The sequence below is a fragment of the Gavialis gangeticus genome, unplaced genomic scaffold (genome assembly GCF_001723915.1).
Source record: "Gavialis gangeticus isolate Ggan-Ray unplaced genomic scaffold, GavGan_comp1, whole genome shotgun sequence".
NCBI lineage: Eukaryota > Metazoa > Chordata > Crocodylia > Gavialidae > Gavialis > Gavialis gangeticus.
This window is the reverse complement of record NW_017729001.1, coordinates 33219515-33225510: the sequence shown is the minus strand read 5'-3', so window position 1 is coordinate 33225510 and position 5996 is coordinate 33219515. Positions and strand designations below refer to the sequence as shown.

General features: G+C 56.6%; 1 long non-coding RNA gene across 1 annotated transcript in view; it reads right to left on the bottom strand.

Annotated features, from left to right (window-relative positions):
* Window positions 1–4676: 4676 nt before the first annotated feature.
* LOC109290623 overlaps window positions 4677–5996 on the bottom strand; it is a 6422-nt gene continuing 5102 nt past the window's right edge. Inside the window, exon 2 of the long non-coding RNA XR_002095630.1 lies at window positions 4677–5894. This is a non-coding gene — a long non-coding RNA (uncharacterized LOC109290623). The remainder of the gene's footprint in view (window positions 5895–5996) is intronic.

The following is a 5996-nucleotide window of genomic DNA, read 5'->3' as shown; positions in this document are numbered from 1 at the left end:
GCTGCAGGCTGGAGGGGAGGGGGCCCGATTCTGCACGCCCAGCACCCGTCGGTGCAAGGCCCCCGGCTGCAGGTGCTCGCATAAATCAGGGTTGTTAATAGACGCACAAGAGATCCCAGGCAGAGGTTGAGCCCCTGCTGCAGAGGACAGCAAAACCCCCCAGTCCGCACCAGGGGGAAATCATCTTTCTGTCCCGATGCAGCATCAGTCCGAGTGTGAGCCTGAGGAGAGGCACAAGACCCTCTAGCTGGGACCCCGTGGCTTTAGCCCGAGCAGGAGCATTGGCACAACCCGGCTGCCATCTCCAGCCTGGGCTGCGGCAGCACTCGCACGGCGCGGCACGCTCCCATTCAGCTACGGGCACGGTCCGCACTCAGAAGTCAAAAGGGGTCCTGGCCCCCGTGCTGCACAGGCCAGCAGCTGATCAAAGAGGCCCAAAGTCTTGCGAGCTCCAGGCAGCGTGCATATGCGTGCAAGTATTTGCACACCCCCAGTGATCTCGTGCATGCTGCAGACCCCACTAACCCTTCCCCCTACCTTCCCGGGGGCTCATTTGCTTAGGACAGTGCGCACCAAAGGGACCCATGCCGAGACAGGCCAAGGACACGTGGAGGGAGACCACGGCGGTTGCCACGCACAGATAACACGAACGGTGAGGATAGCCGTGGACATGAACACGAGGCACACAAGCTACAAACGTAGCACAGGCAGCCGCAGATCATGCCGGGGCCGGTTCTCCCCCTTTCCAGAGCCCCTCTTCTAGCTGGTGCCTCTGGGTCATCCTGAGGAAGCTCAGCCCAAGATGTGCAGCATGAGCAGAGGGCGCAGCAAAGGAGATGCAGGTCTCCGGGGTGTTTGCACACGTGCTTGTCCGTGCAACAACCTGCACCCTGATTGGGGGGCTCACGGAGGCAGGTTCAGCTGGAGAGCATGCCGGGGTGAAAGGATGCTTGCCACCCTCTGCCGAAAGGGCTGAAAAAGCAAATTCCCTTGCAATTACCCCCTGTGGAGTGCATGCAATCTGCCCAGGCCCCGATCCTCTGAGGTGCCTGGGCACTGGTTCTGCTCGGCCCTGCCATGTCTCCCAGGCACATCCAGGAAGACCCCCCTGCTCGCTTCCAGGTCCCCGGGGCAGCACAGGATGGGGAATCAGCCCTGCCAAGAAACCCTCTCCCAGCTCAGCCCTGCGCTCCCCGTGAGGGTGCCGTGCCAGCAGCCTGGCTCCATGCCTCCTCTTGCAGGTGCAAGCAGGGAGGTGTCCTGATACCCAGAGGCTCTGGGCCCACACTCCCTTCTCTCCCCTTGTTGAGCAGAAGCACGGGGGGCTGCTCCCCACATTGTCCCCGGCTGAGACACCGGTTCTCATCTCATTGCACAGGGAGCGGTGCCCCCCGAGCAGCTCCACACCAAGTCCAACGGAGCCCCTGCTCCATCCGCAGCGCACAGGGCTTCCCCGCCATGCAAGCAGCTCTGACCTTGGCTGACCCAGCGCCGATGAGCTCATGACCTTAAAATAGAGCAATTTCATCGCTCCACAATGGAAAGAAAATCACCTCGAGGTAATTCAGCAACCTCAATGCATCCGGAGCCCACTCAGTGAGCACGGAGAGAGGGAACACGGCCCCGGAGGCAGCTCGGCAGAGGCACCGGCGCACTCAGCATCCTGGCAGCGTCTTAACCCAGTACAAAGTCCAAGGACTCTGGGATGATGCAGCTCAGTAACACCGGGGTTCACGGGACACTGGATAAACACAAGCACCGGCTCTTTGAGGAGCTCCGGAGGCAGGATTAGTCCCGGGGCGCAACGCAGGCCACCTGCCCGGAGCGACTCGCCCGCGGTTCCTGGTGTCAGGCCCGACGGAAGCAAGTAGGCAAGCGCTGGCTCCGGCCCCCGCCTGCGAGCCGCAGCGACTGTGTGGCCCAGATGCGTGTTCAGATCAGCGCTCCGGGGACCACTTGCAGCACCGTTTTTTTTGCACGTGGTTACACGAGCCCTCAGACACGGGGATGCTGGCTGCGGCGAGAGAATGGCCTCCCAGGCGCTGCTGCGTCGAAGGACGTCGGACTGAAGAGCTCCGCTGGCCGGAGAAGAAGGAACCAGGGGTGCAGCCACTGCCCAGCAGAGCCTGAGATAGTTTACTATAAAAGAGAAATTATCTTGAAACCTGCCTGAGCAAAACACCGCGAAGGGACAAGATCCTAGGCTTGCAGGGATTCAGGAGCCGCTGTTAGCTTTGTCCGTGAAAGAGGATCAGTATCTCTGTTTTCAGCCAAACAGCGGCTGGATCAGCAGCGGTTTTCAACACGCGCGGCAGGTTCCCGATTTCAGGTGCAATCACCTGGAGCACCCAGAAAGCTGAGCTAGAGAAACAGGCAGTGCCGTCGGCTGCCCGAGGGATGGCGGCGTGTGAAATGCAATGTCTGCCGATCCCCTCTCCAAAGAACTGCCTGCACATTTCCAGAGCGCCTGTGCTAGAGGCCTCAAAAGATCTACTAGTAAGAAAAGAAAACAGGAATATTAGACTTCAGTTCCCCAGCGCAGAGCTGACAGTCGTCCCAAGCGCCTCGCAAACACTTGTTAAAAATACCTCCCAGGCCCGCTCGAAGCAGAGAGCTGGAAGGCGTGACATTTCGGGGAGGCCTGGCTCATTGCAGGCCTCTGCTTTACTGCCGCTCTGGGCCGCTCGAGCAGCGCAGGAACACGGCGGGTTCGGGTTCGGGTCTCCGCAGCCTGGCCTGTGCTGCAAAGGCCTACGCGAAGGGCTCTTCAATTCTGCCGCCTGCACCCTTCATGCATTAGGACGAATGCAATGATTTTGTACACAGGAAAGATGGGTGACCTGCGGCTGAGGGGGACGGCCTGCAAGAGCCCAGGGAAAAGGGGCTGGTGAATGAGCCAAACTTGAACGCACGCGTTGCTGGAGAAAACTCCGGGAGAAGCCAAGCCTCAGCGCCTGGGCAAAGCAGGCGGACGGATGGCGGGGAGGAGAGGGAATCTGTCTGAAGTCTGTACGTCCCTCTGCTATCTCGTGCTTGCAAAAACAGAATAAAAAGCCAGAGATGAAACAAAGAGGAACAGCAGCTGCAGCAGGGAAACGGAGACGGGCTTTCCCACTCAAAGTGCTGCCTTCTCCACTGATGGGAAAACAACATCTGCTGGAATGGCTTCTTCCACCCAAAACACAGGGTGCAGCACCAGCATCAGGCCTGGGACCTCTCCAGCCCCAAGAGCTGCCACTGGGCCAGAGACACCACACAGATGGCACCCGGCCGCATCCATCCCAGGGTCTGCAGGCAGGTTTCCGACCGGCTCCCGAGCTGCAAAGACTGGGTGAATGAAAGCTAGGCCTCAGCTGCGGGGGCCGAGCAAGGCTCTGGCCCCTTCTGAAGCAGGACAGCGGTTTGCATAAGCACGAAGCAAGCACCGGCAGGGCTGGCAGCACCGAAGAAGCGTCTCTGGTGGCCGGACAGCAAGTGCCCCCGCAGCCAGGGCCCACGGCAACAGCAGCCCCCGCGCAGCGCAGCCCGGGCCCTCCTGCCTCCAGCATGGGCCTGCCCCTGCTCCCGAAGCAGCTGCCGCTGTGCTTTGAAGGATGGCATCAGCTGGCAGGAGGGCCTGGGCAGCCCGTTGTCCGGGCGGCTCCAGCGCGGAGCCCGGGTCCCATGTCTGGATGAGCCGCGGGAGACCCGAGCTGGGCCCTGGGCAGGGAGAAGGCACCGCGGCAGCGCCGAGGAGCCCAGGGAATACAGACTCTGGGGCAGACGCATCCTCCCTTCCCAGCGCTGGAACGGCCCTGCTCCGTGCCGCTCGTTATCAGACCCACTCCAGCTGCGCCTGGTCCGGGTCTCCCGTTGCAACCACCTGCTCGCACGCGCCTGCCTGGGGCAAGCTTCGGGGTAAGGCCCCAGGCAGGTCCCAGTGCCTCCAGGGACCTGGGAACAAGCACAACCTGCATCAGCGGCACCGGTTAGATCTCCATCCAGGCACCGGTTACTGGCCCAGCACTTTGGGCTCTGGCACGGCCTCGTTCCACGCGCCTCTCGCCCCCCTCTGCGCAGACAGCACCCAGGCTGGCCTCAGCACCACTGCAAAGTGACCGTAAAGCCAGCGCCAGGGATGCTGAGGGCACCTGGCACTTGGCGATGGAGGACAACCAGGAGAGGGGAGGGTTTCCAACACCCACCGGAGGAAAGCATCCACCTTGCACCGAGGGCAAAGGGGCCGTCTCCTGCACCCGCCGTGCAGGGGGGAGCTCTCTGGGCTGGTGGGGACAGGCAGCTCCATCCCTGGTAGAAAGCCCCGGGCATCACCCAGAGAGAAAAGCTGACGACTCCAGGGGAAGCAGGACAGGCCGGCAAAGGGAAGAGCTCAGGTGCCAGGCCGGCTCCAACTCGGCGGCCTCTGCGAGCCTGGGAAGGGGGATCCGTTCACAAGATACAAGGAGTCTCCTTTCCCTGGGAAGCAAGGCCTCACCGCGCTGACACTACCATCAATAAAAATCCCCCATTCTTTCCACCCGAGCCATCTTTCGTCAGGAGAAGGTGCTTCGGACACGCTCTCAGCTCAGGAGACACTTACCTGAACTGAGGCACCCGCATCCCAGCAAGCCAGCCTGCCCCGTCTGGGATGCCTGACAGCCTCGGTCAGAGAGAAAAAATTAAGGACCAGAGCACGCTCACATGATTTTTTTTTTATTGTAAGTCTCTTTGTATGAGAGCAGTTGACCAACACACAGAAGCAGCTTCGCTGTTCCAAAATAAGTCTCATTTAAAAAATAAAATAAAATAAAAATGGTAGAATTAACTAAAGGTGGCACATCACAGAAACTGCTGAGGACTGTAAACTCTGCACACAGTCTCTGAAAGATACTACTTCAAACGTGCACTAGTAGTATATCGATGAGGTATAAAACCCTCTTCCGCACAATAAATATGAAAAGAGCAAAGTACATAAAACAAATCATGTTCCTCATAGATACAATATCTAAAGTTATTTACAAATACTGGCTTTTCTTACCATTAAATTACACATTGAAAACAGGTTCGTTCTTTTTTTTTTTTTTTTTTTAATCACGAGTTGCTATTAACGTAAAACTGCTCCCGCACTGTTGCTTTTGAAAGGCTGAATTAAGTCACCAAAAATATGAGTTAAAAAAAAAATGCCTCTCGCAGGAAGTTCTTGCTTTATTCTGTTTTTCATGGCTGGTTTTATTTGCTCTGTATCACTGGACCTGCTCAGCTCTCTCTCAATCACCAAGAAAAAAAATAGACACGCTGGGACAGGCAGAGCTTTGCCGGACTTGGGGGTACAGCCCCATCCCCTGCATCTTGCTCCCTATTCTTCAGTCTAACGAACAAGAATGGAAATAAATAAATCAGGAAAACGCAGATGCCAAGAGTTTGCTCTGCCCTTCAGTCTCAGACTTCAAAAACCCAGCCTCCAGGTATCGTTTTAAAGACGTACTGGATCAGCCTCAGGACATATTTAAGAGAGTGCTTCGTAGTAGTTTTAGGAGGACACCGGTGTCTCCTTTATATTGGCCTAGTCTCTATCTCCGCTGATGCTCTTGGGCAGGACCACTCCTGTCCCGTTTCCCTGCTGGCCACAGAAATAAACTGCAGACAAACAAGCATGAGAATGCAAAAAACACACAAAACCAACCCAAAACCATCAGCCAAAATTAAAAAACAAAAAACCAAGAGGCAGTTGCCTTGACACTGTGCTGGCACCCACTTAAAATAAAGCACTTCAGACAGCACATCTATGAGAAGAGGAGGCTTAACCCCAGTGACAAATAAAAGCAGCTCCCCATCAGCAGAAACCTATTTAATTAAACGCTGAAGCCTGTGCACTTTTGGCTTCACAACGTGAGATTAAAAGCCCTTGTTACAACCTAATCTATTTGTCGAAGTGCAGATATCCCAATTAGAAGTGGGTAAATTATTTTTAGCAAATGATTCATCAGACAAGTTTAGGTCTCCTTTCTGTTTGTTAA